Below are 13,030 nucleotides of genomic sequence, written 5' to 3'. Positions count from 1 at the left end.
CCGAATCTTGAGAAATGCTGAATGAAATTCGGTTGAAAACCGTTTTGCTTCAAAATTAGGGTGCTGGCGTAGTAAAATGCTTTCTTATGACGATAGGTTGGTTCTCATTAATTCGGTGTTAACCAGTCTATCGATGTTTATGTTATCATTCATGGAGATACCTGTGGGGGTTAGAAAAAGACTAGATTATTATAGATCTAACTTCTTTTGGCAATCGGATGAAAAAAAGAAAAGATATAGGCTCTCTAAATGGAACATAATCTGTAGACCGAAAGACCAGGGGGTTTGGGTATTGAAGTTCTGGAATTAAAAAACAACTGCCTACTGAGTAAATGGCTATACAAACTTCTTACTGAAGAGGGTATGTGGCAACAAATTTTGCACAACAAGTACCTACACTCTAAGACTCTATCGCAAGTTGAGGCAAAGCCTACTGATTCGCCTTTTTGAAAAGGTGTTATGAGAGTTAAATCAAATCTGACTTTTTTAGTAAAGGTTTTTTCAAAGTTGGAGATGGTACTTCGGTACGATTTTGGGAAGATGTCCGGTTAGGGGATGTTCCTCTATCACAACAATATCCCTCTCTTTACAATATTGCACAACATAGAGATGTTCTGATTTCCACAGTTTTGGCTCAAAATCCGTTAAATATTACTTTCAGGAGAGGTCTTAATGATCATAAATATAATGAATGGTTGCATTTGTGTCAACGACTTATAACCATTAATCTCACTAATGAACCTGATAAGTTTGTATGGAAGCTTACAGATTCGGGACTGTTCACCGTTAAGTCTATGTATCATGATTATATGAATGGCCATACTAGATTCCTGCGCAAATATTTGTGGAAACTCAAGATCCCCTTAAAAATAAAAATTTTCATGTGGTTTCTTAACAATAAGGTCTTACTTACTAAAGACAATTTGGCGAAACGTAGATGGACAGGATCTCAAAAGTGTTGTTTCTGTAATACAAATGAAACTGTGCATCACTTGTTCCTTGCATGTCCCTTTGCTACTATCATTTGGCGGATGATTTAGTTTGCATATAATATCCCGCCACCTACGAGCATTAATAATATGTTTGGGAACTGGTTGTATGGAGTTCCGAAAAAAGATAAACTGAAAATTAGGATTGGTATATGTGCTATATGCTCGACAATATGGAACACTAGAAATGATATGATTTTTAATAATCAAAAGGGTACTAACTTTTTGCAGGTTATTCTTCGAGCTGTGCACTGGATACGGTTATGGGCTTTCCTGCTACCGGAGGATCAGCGGAAGGATATGGATATTGGATGCAACCGACTGCTGGTGCTTACTCAGGATTTCTACTACCGGGCTACTGGGTGGCGACACATTAATAGGATAGAGTATGGCTAGCCTATTTAGATGTTTTGCTGTTCCGATGGTTGTTTTATGTGGCAACCAAGTCGGACCCATTTTTGTTTTTTCCCTATGCCTTTTGTAATTGTCACTTGATACTTGATACTTTATACGTTCAATAAAAGGCCGTGTGAATCGATTGATGCAGAGGCCGGGGCTGCTGCTCCTTTTTCGAAAAAAATGTCCCGACGCATAGTGTCCGATATGTCTCACTGAGACGCGAAGCGATTCAAATATGCTCCGCGAATGCGTCTGGACGGACGCTACACGGTCAGCACCGGCATCCGCGCCCTTCTCGCATCTGGCAGCGACACAGATGCTTCGTCTTCAGCGCGGCATACCTGACGGGCAGCGCGTAGTGTTCGATATGTCTCATTGAGGCGCGTAGTGGCCGGATGCGAGCCTGCCAGGAGGAGGATGGTATCAACTCTAGGTGTGTGTCGGTCCCTCCCGTGGCACGCGAGGGGAGAGAGCGCCGCGACAAGGTGCGTCGTCGCCGAGCCATCTTGTCGGCCGACCTGCAAGACAATCTGGCGTACGCGCTAAACTCGTACAACTGGATCTCATTGACGCGGGAGTTCAACCCGCGCCGCCGAGCGGGATACCTCGGCGATGTCGACTTCTCCAACAACAAGCTCGCCGTGGATGAGGACAATGACGACGACGACGAGGGTGAGTACGAGTAAGACAACGGCGTAAGGATGATTCTGACGGCCATGTCCAATGCGGAGACAACAACCACGACAACTGCGGTTCGACGTGTGATCCGAGACCCTACCATCGGACATCAGCAAGGAGGAGGCCATTGCCATCGCATTGGCCAATAGCGACCTCGACCAACTCGCTATATGGGACGGCCTCGCCATCCAGCTTCGCGAGTCATCGCTGGCGCAGGGGAGGCCGACGACTCCTCCGGCCACGCCGACATGTACCCATGTGTGCGCGCCGTCTGCCGCTCCTTCGACGGCCTAGGATCCGTGGCAACCTTCACCATAGCCTCCTTCTTCATCGACGGCCTGGCAGCAGTCACCGCAGGCTCCCCTTCCTCCTCCACCGTCGGCGTACCAACTCCCGCGGCGAATGCCGAAGTTCATCGACCTCATCAGCGACAATGAGCAGTAGTCCATAGCTAGGTTTTAGTGTGCCTTGCCGGGGCTTTTTAATTTCTAAGCTTTTTATGTATTTTCACAATTATGTAAATTATGGGTTTTCAACGGAAAATATTATTATGCATCGGATCGCTTGGTCATCCCTAGACGCAAACGAATACGCGTTCGATTTCGATCATTCGGCCCGACACAAACGGCCGTAGGCAGGGCCGTTTGATTTATGCCGATCCGTTGGAGATGCCCTCACACAAATCTGGGCTAGTGTTGGTCTCACATGTGTGTCACGAACGGGCCATGTGCCATGAAACGCGGGTCGTTTGGTCGCCTGGGCGGCCTTTTCTGCACCGAAGAGGGAAGCCAGACTCCATTGTTTGGTTGCATGTTTCCAGCCCAACTTGCACGCAGGAAAACATGAATCGGCTATTTGGTTGCACAAATCACAGTTCCATATCCTTACCAAAATTAAATAGGGTGCGAATACCATGCCATAACATGTTACATACGGCCGCACACCATTTAGAAGAACAAAATCCTCACAATCACCACGATGAGGAAGACGATGATGTAATCTTTGACCCGACTCTGACGTACCTCCGGTGGTGCTCCTTGTAGAGCATGTACTTCCTCCGACGATAGCTGTGCTAATGGCACTGGCTCATCGATAGCCTGATCTGCCAGGAACTCATCTTCCAGGAAGGTGAGGTACTCTTGTTGTACCTCCTCCAATGTTTCATACCCTCGGTAGCTGTTGTACACCTGAGTGGAGCACGCGGGGACACCATAGTGTTCAAACAGGGCCTTCGCCACATCAGTCAGATGGACTTCCTTGAATCTTTTATCAGTTCTCACTCCGGTCTTTATCAAGCTGCACATCTTCTCCAACACGAAGTTGGACATGAATGGAAGCCATTTCATGGCGGCGGTCCCTTTCTCTGAGGCTTTCAAGGCCTTGTCCGCTTCCCTGCGGTTCTTGCTCTTCTTTGTGGCGGCCAACCTCGCCGCGACCTCTGCCGCTACCTGAGCCACCAGGTCAGCCACATGCCCATTGACGGCAGAGGGGTGACCGCCACCTTGGACTCAAACAAGGGTTGTGAATCGAGAACTTGCGAAGAGATCTGAGACTCCCCAACACAGACAAGCGTCTGGCTAAAATTATCACAGAAGGAGTCCTACACACATCGTAGTACATATAACGTGAATCTACTTGAAAACAAAGACATGCCTAAAGTGGACAACACAAACCATACCAACATCATCCTAAATCAGACAACTATTTCATTGCAACTGTGAACAACACAAAACCTAGCAAGATCATGGTAGGTCAGCACATTTGGGACAAACAAACAACCGGAAATGTGAAATCCTAGCAAGATCATGATAGCTCAGCACAATCCGGACTAACTCCTGCTACAAGATCAAACCCTAACCAAGATCTGACAACTCCTAGCCTAGATCTAAACATAACTGAGGTACCGGGGTAAGGGAATCCTTACAGTCATCGCCGGAGGTGAAGAAGTGCTGCACCAGGAAGAAGATGAAGCCGCCCAGATGCAGTCGCTGCCGCCGCTACCACCGTCACCGACCGGAGATGCGTGCGGCTCTAACCTACTTGCCGACGAGAGGAGGAGCTCGAAATTTGGGGGGGGGGGGGGGAGTGGAGGAGAGGGTAGAAATAGGCGATGGGGCGCGGCGGGAGGTGACGGAATCCTTCCCGCTCATCTTTTCGCTTTTCGCCGATGCTCGTCGCAACTCCCGACATGTCCATCCCATCTCCGCGCGTGCGCCGAAGATTCGCTTTTGCATCAACTGCGTACGAGATTTGTCTGCACCGCTGAAAACTGTCGAACTAGGCGTTCCTTCAGGGTCTTGCCCGAAGGTGCTTTGAGAACCGGTTCGTGCAACAACACGACTCAGCCCAGGCAACCAAACGGACCAAAAATTGCTAGGGCGATGCGAGCCAAGTCGAGGCCAGGCAACCAAACGCGTCCAAAGCGATCTCAACATCACCTTCAGCAATCTCAGTGAAGCATTTTCTGTCGTACCCATGCCGCTTGTCACAGTGTGCACGCGGATGACCGACGAGACGCAGGACCAGAACACGACCGGGAAGCCTCTGAAGGTCGTGGTGGAAGTGGAACTATGAGAGTCGAATGACGAAGGGACAACCAAACGCCAAGCTGGGGATGACCGGGAAGCCTCTGAAGGCCGTATCTTTCCCTCCACGTGTAACTTGTAAGGCGACAAGGAACATGCCGCGTGCAACGCGTGCCACGACCATAAACGCGCTGTCTGGATCTGACGAACAGAAAAACCACGAGCTGCACGGGAGTGGCGTTTTGGAACCCGGGAGCATATGCTCCCGGTTTTTAAACTTCATTTTAAATGCACTTTTAAAATGTTGAAAAATTTGAACATAAAATTTAGTGGATACATCTTAAAATTCTAAACGTTCAAAAAGTAGTTTCGCAGAAAATCGACATTTTGAGTGTCATCTGTAAAAAAGACAAATGTTTGTGTAAAAAAAGGTTGTGTAGGAGACGTTTTATTTGTCTTTTTTACACAAGTCACAAAAAATGTAGGTTTTTCGCAAGACTTGATGTGCGCACGTAAAATGTTGATACGTAAGTGAGAAATTTTTTGTTTGATTTTTTTGAACATTTCAAAATATTTTTCCGGTAGCAGGAGCATATGCTCCCATGTGCCGAATTGAATTTCCCCGAGCTGCGGCGATTTGCACAAAAATAACCCAAAACTGAAAGAAAAGCACAGACTAACCCTCCGGCGAAACTATTTCACCAATCTAACCCTTTTGTGTGGCGCCCCTTCCACGGGCGCCACACATGCCCATGTGGCTCCCCACCTGCCGGCGCCACTGACCCAGCCGACGTGGCCCCCTCGCCGCTGAGCTGGTGCGCCCATCCGACGTGGCAGCATGTGTGGCGCCCCTCCCAACGGCGCCACACATGCACTTGTAATCCCCCCGAGCATACTGTGAGACAATTCCTCTGGGACTTAGCCATTTTGCGAGGCTCGATGTGTGGCGCCGACTCCACTGGCGCCACACTAGCATATGTGGCGCCGATGCCACGGGCGCCACACATAGAGGCTCGCGAAAACGGCTAAGGACTTATCGTCCGGAGCCCCCTGGATGTTTTCGACCCAATGTTGATATAAGTTGGCATGTGTGGCGCCGATGCCACGGGCGCCACACAAGCACTTGTGGCGCCAGTTGGAAGGGCGCCACACATTGACTTTTGTTAAAAACATGAAAAATCCTATCAAACTCCAACAGTTACGAGTACAACATTGGACACAACAAGTAGCAATTTCATGACATACACATATAACACTTCATAGGTCACATTGGAGCACGTAGATTCAAACAACAAGTAGCATTACAGACCATGGTTCGACATGACATAGGGTTCACAAATCGATACTTATGAATATAGAGTTCACAACAACTCGTGGGCACATCCTAGTAGCGTCCTCGACGTGCCGTCCTCGCGGGCTGCTTCCGGACGGCCATCCTCTTCGTCCGCCGCCGTGGCTGCTCCTGCTGCTGCTTCCTGCTGCTCTGCTGCTTCCTGCTGCTCCTGCTCGCTCCTCCTCCTCCTCCTCCTCATCCTCCTCCTCCTCTCAAGAGAACGGCTCGTCGTTCCTCATCCTCGACATATCTGATCTCCGCCGCGGCCCCTCATCCTCCTCGGTGACAACCTTCTTTCCTCGGCCGACATAATCTTCCTGAGTGTACCGGTTTGGACCCTTGCCCCTTGGCTTCAACCGGTAAGCTGACCGTGCGGCTTGCTTGGAGGTACGCTTTGGAAGTATGGCTTGACTCGTAATTAGCTCGTCCTCGTGAATCTTCACAGGCACGAACACTTGAGATTACAAAGTTGAAATTAGTAAGAACATGTTTGACAAAGAACAAAATAGTCCATACCTCCCGCTCTTCTCGAAGAGGAAGATGTAGCGATTTCGGCTTCCCGGCAACCTAGCAAGTCAAGCTAACCGCCGCATCTTTCGTGCGTTGTTCTCGCGTCATCCCGTTCATGGTTACAAATCCACCACATCATAGTATCGTACATTCAAAGTTGGTGATCATACCTTAATGAAATACCGCAACGGTCGGACAGGCTTGTCATCTCTCCCGCTCTCGCTCCCACATAACCTCGCACTCCTCACTGCTGTTTTTCGATCTCCTTCCGCTGTGACAAATACAGCATACACAATTGAAGCGTTCACATGGCAATGTAGATGATGTACTAGTTACTGAGAGAATAGAATACCACGAAGTTCAGCTCGGAAGCAATAGAAGTCGATCTCCCTCTGCGAGCAAATCTGTCGTCTTGGCTTTGCCCAACCTCATCGAATCGGATGGGGTCGTCAAGATCTCCTCAGATACGCGTGCTTAACTAACTCGATACGCGTGTTCTCATGGAACCACTCGAGGTAGTTGTTGAAAGCGGCGAAGTTGTGAGGCACAATCTGCTCAGGGCCAGCATTCCGTGCCGCTTCCAAACACTGTTGGAACGCTGCGATGTGGCCGCTATGATGGACTGGCCAATTTGTGATCTTCCTCTGCCGCTGCCTATCAAGCCTGCAAGAATCAACAAGTTAGTTTGTACATCTTCTATCAAGAATCTTCCATCGCATGATTCCAGAAGTTTACCTATGAAGCGCCTTGTCCGTGTCTTGCCACACTGGTGGGCACTCCTGATACAGCCCAAACTGTCTCATCACTCTTTGCGGCTGGTGGTGTTCAACAAGCCACATGCATATGAGTGGGCAGCGCATACGCCAGAACCGCGCCTCCTCCGTGCACTTGTGGTTGAGGTCAGTCATCGACGCGCCAATACGGTAGTAGCTACCATATGGCTCCCATTCCACCTGCAGCATACAAACATCTCAGAATTTAGAACATGCCAGTAGAATCAATGAAAACTAGGATTGCAAAAGAGTGATCGGTTACCTGCTCAGCGGTAAGAGTGTCCAACTCCGCAGTGTACTGCATGTACATGATCTTTGGATCGCCCGACATCTCCGAGACATTGTCCCAAAGGTATGCCCAAGTGGGCTCCCGATCAGGAGAGTGAGGGTAATGAGGCCATGGCCTCTCGTTGAGTACCCTAGGCCGCCCAACTGATAGGCGGTCCCAGCTCCATACGGAAAGTAGGAGCATGCATCCACCAATACCGCCGCTCCCAGTCCACCGCTCCCGTTCTGCGACAAGCTTCGTCCAACTGCGCATGTAAGACATTTGGTTAGTACTTTGTCTAGCACACTACTATAGGAAAATAGTACATAGAGCAAATCATCACCTGCCGGTAGAGGTAGGCAAGTGCCGCTGTTCCCCAACTCCAACGGTTATCCAACACCGTTAGCGCCTTCAGCCAACACCAATGGGCCAGCTTCCCCCCACTGTCAGGAAAGAGAGTCCTCGAAATCATGTACCATAAGTACACGCGGGCGTACGTCCTCCGAGTGTCCTCGTCGGCCTCTTCCGGGCATTCTCCAAAGTTAGTCCTGATCCATTCGAAAGACGCGCCGGCGGAGCTCTCTTCTTTGGATCTCGCTGGCGGCGGAGGAGCCCCCGCCAATAAGCACCTCCATCTGCTGGCGCCACCCATCAGAAGCTGTGTTCATACACAGTGGCTCGCCCTGAATAGGTAGTCCAAGGATCATGGAAACATCCTGGAGAGTAGGGGCCATCTCGCCGGCCCTCAAGTGGAAGGTGTGAGTCTCCGGCCTCCACCGGTCGACAAGGGCGGTGAGTGCCGAGGGGTTCATGAGTGGCCCCCCACGGCTTACAAGGGATATGAACGGGAGAAGACCGGTAGGCCGGATGAACTCCGTGTACCTCTCGTCATACGGTATATCCGATGTGCCATGGTAACGAATCTTCAAAGGTTGAAGATCCGTTCCCTTCTCCGTCATATGAACAGCCCGGTGCAACCTGTCGTACTCTTCATCCAGAAGCCACACCATCCTACATGTATGAGCAACACATACATGAGAATATATCCAAATAAGCCATCACACATACATTCCTAACAAATATGAGTTATTCCATCAAGAATACATGAGAATATATCTAACTTTCGAATCACCTATACATCACACATACATGAGAGTTCATATCCAAATACATGCTCCAATTTTGCCTTTCACCACATACATACATAAGGTTCCATACATACACACATACAAATATTTGGATCAAGAATACATGAGTTATTCCATCACAAATAATAGGCATATGTAACAAATTTGAATGCATTTGCTAGGCAAATATTAGACATTTCAACACATGCATACATAGGATTTCAACACATACATGTAAAATTTCATTCAACACATCTAGGGTTCCTACATATCTAGGGTTCCTACATATCTAGGGTTCCTACACATACACATTCAACACATACATAGCCATTTCAAATCTAGTTTCCATGTCTAGGGTTCATGTGCAAATCTAGCAAGATCTATGAAATTAGTGGATGAATGTGAGGGATTCGAAGGGGATTACCTTGAGGAATGGATGGGGAAGAGATTGGCCGGTCAGATCTGACGAATTTGTGGCCGATTTGTTGGGGGAGAGAGGGAGGGAGGAGGAGGAACCGCCGGCCGCCTTGGGGGAGAGAGGGAGGTCGTCCAAGAAACAGAGAAGAAGATGGTCGGGCTGGGCGCGGGCGCGGGCGCCACACTTAAGTGGATGTGTGGCGCCCGTGGCATCGGCGCCACACATGCTAGTGTGGCGCCCGTGGCATCGGCGCCACACATCGAGCCTCGCAAAACGGCTAAGTCCCAGACGTTCCGGAGCCCCTGGATGTTTTGGACCGAAAACATGATATAAGTTGGCACGTGTGGCGCCGTTGGGAGGGGCGCCACACATGCTGCCACGTCGGATGGGCGCACCAGCTCAGCGGCGAGGGGGCCACGTCGGCTGGGTCAGTGGCGCCGGCAGGAGGGGAGCCACATGGGCATATGTGGCGCCCGTGGGAGGGGCGCCACACAAAAGGGTTAGATTGGTGAAATAGTTTCGCCGGAGGGTCAGTCTGTGCTTTTCTTTCAGTTTTGGGTTATTTTTGTGCAAATCGCCCCGAGCTGCACTTCCTGGCCAAAACCTCACTACTGAAGTCGCACAGCCTGACGACACTTCAGTGAAGTCACAGCTGAAGCTCTATGCATTTACCATGTAATCTCCCGAGCATTGCCAACGCAAATTACTGCAATCTCTAGCAAGGAGAAAAAGTGCAGCATAACCTTCTAGGAAAATATTCCGGAATTTCTCCTGCTCAACGCAGTCAGGTCTTCCAAGTCAAGTATGGACTCAGAACTGAACTTCACACGGCCCTGCAATGCAAGAGAAACAGACCGGAAATTCACATCAGAATGGCTTTACACCCCAAACCGGAATATCTGTCGTCATAAACTCATTTCCAATGGAGTCACACTCGACCAAGAATGAAGCCAAAAGCAAAAGCTGGTCTCCTTACACCGATCTTAGCGTGCGAAGGTTCCAACATCAAGTGGTGCTTACTAAAGGAAGGAAATGCATGTGATTCCGATCGCCCCCTAGTTAGACTCCAACTGACTGACAGTTGCAGGACTGATCGGTTCGGTGGACTGTCACATTTGAATAACGGAAAAGCCAGCCAAGCATGAGAGCTTCCCTGCAACAAGCTATTCATTGGGCAATGAGTCCTAATGCATTTGGAATTACCCGAGGCCAACTAGCTCAAGCAACATGTGCGAGCCCGGTTTAGAAATATAGTGGGATTCTTCACACATTTAGACAAAATTGAACAGGGACTGTGAACCCACTAAGTTCTCTTTGGATCCTCCCGTGGATCCATGGATCATCACATGCTTAGTGGTTCACCAACCATTACCTCGACGCAAGAGCAGTGCCTGCCACGGCCACAAACGGGCCGCTCACAACTTGGCTCGTTCTGGATCTGACTGAAGTACTGACTAGAAAACAACATGATGTTGTTTCTCGCAAACTCGTCAGTTTTTTTCTAAACGGGACAAAATCTTTGCCCCAAACTAATTAAGGAATTTTACAAGAAAAATAAAAGGAAAATTACAAAACCCTTCTCTCTCGGTATGATTTCGCCCAACTGCTTGCCCTGGCGGTTACGCACATATGTTTTTTAATCTTATTTATAATTTCTAAGGCCATGTACAATAGAAGATGCTTAGAGTGGTGCATAGGAAAATAAACCAAGCATTTTACTAAGCACGGTACTTATTTATACATGAGTGGTGCCTAGTTAGGCATCTGTCTAGTACAAATAAGCACCGGTGCTTAGAAAAATCCAGTTTATTTTTCTATATAAGCACCCCTAACATGCTTGTTCTGAAAGACAAAAGCATTGGGTTCATTCCAAATCTCTCAAGTGGTGGCCTTGCGGTTTTGAGTCGAGCCATCCTATGTCTTGTACCACCAAGTCTTCATACTATGGTTAGGTCCTCTATGAAGGACGAGAGCATTATAGGCCGACCCACTCTTTTACTTTTTTCGACAAAGGGAATATATTAATATCAAGAAGATACCAATTACACCCAGCCTCTGCAACAACGCACCACCCTAATGGCACTACGGATGCACACAGCCAAAAACAAGAAAAGAAAACTAAGAAACAAAAGTCCCGCTACAGTATCTCGGGCCTAACAACAGCAATACATCCACCGCCAAGACAACACCTGAATTACAGACTAGTCCCCGCTCTCAAAACAAATGCCTCCAGCAAGGACATTGTCAGGCACAACCAATTAAGGCCAGACCTTGGGTTTTCACCCTGAAAGGTAGAACTCTGCACATCACCTATGTTGTCGCCCCCACTTTCATACCGCTGCTGTGAAGCCCGGAACACCAAGCAAGTCCCTCAACATCGCAAAGACTTGAACCTCCCTTAGCTAGTCCTCCCCTCCGGCCTTCATGAAATTCTCTTCTTCCGACTTTCATCATGGATCCATAGTCACTTGATGTCAATCAAAGAAAAAGAGCTTCGCGCCGCTCCCTCCAGAACCAATCGGTCGGAATAAAAACATGGGTGCGCACGACCGAATACCTCCGATCCAACAAACTCCAGGCAAAAGCAACCACATTCATCGGCGGAGCCTTCCGAACTCAACACTCCGGCCGAGATCACGAGTCCAGGCCTCCGGTAGGTCCTCCTCTTCACGCAAGACAGGCCCTAGGACCGCCGCCTTTATTCAGGTCGGACCCCCACGTCGGCGACCATCCTGGGCTGGCCACTCCAACCCCCCACCGGCGACACCATCGCCGGCTTCCAAGCACCTCCATCTCGCCGCCGGAACGAGTAGGTTAGCGATAGTTGCTTGACGATGCCTTCAACAAGATAACGGCGCAGACGCCGCCATCGCCCGCCATGACCGGAGTCGGCTCGGTTTTCACCGGCTACTATGCCTCCCCGTCTCGCTACCGGCGCTGAAAGTGGGATGAAATCCAACACAGCCAGCCTGGCCGACTGCCTTCGGTGGATGAAGTCAGCCACCACCACCATGCCCGGGCCGAAGACCCGGACGTCCTCAAGCCGCGAAGAAGACCCAGCGAAGCCTCCTCGTGCCATTGACGAGACGCAGCCGCGATGGATCGCGATCCGAACCTCCGGCCCAGATCCAACCACACCGCAGCCAACATCCGCCGCCGGCCGCCGGAGATCCGCCGGCCACCGCCATCCCGCTGCGTTCAGTCGACGGAGGAGGAGGGTGTAGGCCGCCGCCCCCACACGCTCCCGCAGGCCGCGCTGCACTCTGCCGACGGAGGACCGAGCCGCCACCGCCGCCTCACCACAGGGGCTTTGCCCCGCGGCGTCCTCGGCGACGGCGGCGGAGGAGGGGGCCTGTAGGGGAGGGGAAGAGGGCGGAGTGGAGGGGAACTCCCCGGGGACGGCGGGCGGCGCCGCCGCCTCGGGGGAGAGGTTAGGTTAGGTTGCAGGTGAAGTCTATATATATAAATCTAGATACATCTAGATTTAAATAAATCTCAGACGTTTTTTCAACCCACTCTTTTATGAAGAACTTAAAGCCTAATGGTGAAACGGTAGTTGAAGAATAGGCGAGTGACTGATTCACAAGCACAGCGTCTCATGACTTGTGTGCAGGCACAGCTGAAACCTACTGCACTTACCATGTAATCTCCCCAGCCTTGCTGGTGCAGATCACCGCAACTTTAGAAAGTAGAGCAGCAAAACTTAGCCTTCTAAGTAGTCAAGTATGCAGTCGGAATGAAGCTTCACACCAGAGGAACGCGCTGGACCGAAAGTTCGCATCAGAAATTCAGAATGGCTTTACATCCAAACTGGAATATCCCTCGTCATTCACTCACTTGCAGCTGGAGTAGCACAGACGCCACAAATAAATGCCGGTTTCCTTTTCGGTCTTAGCATGAAGTTTCCAATATAGCCGTGGTACTTACTGAAGGAAGAAAATGCATCTGATTCCGATCACAATCTAGTGAGACCATGACTGACTGACTGACTGACAATCCCATGGCTGATC

The sequence above is a fragment of the Lolium perenne genome, chromosome 2, assembly GCF_019359855.2.
Source record: "Lolium perenne isolate Kyuss_39 chromosome 2, Kyuss_2.0, whole genome shotgun sequence".
Lineage (NCBI taxonomy): Eukaryota > Viridiplantae > Streptophyta > Magnoliopsida > Poales > Poaceae > Lolium > Lolium perenne.
This window is presented reverse-complemented; position numbering follows the sequence as displayed.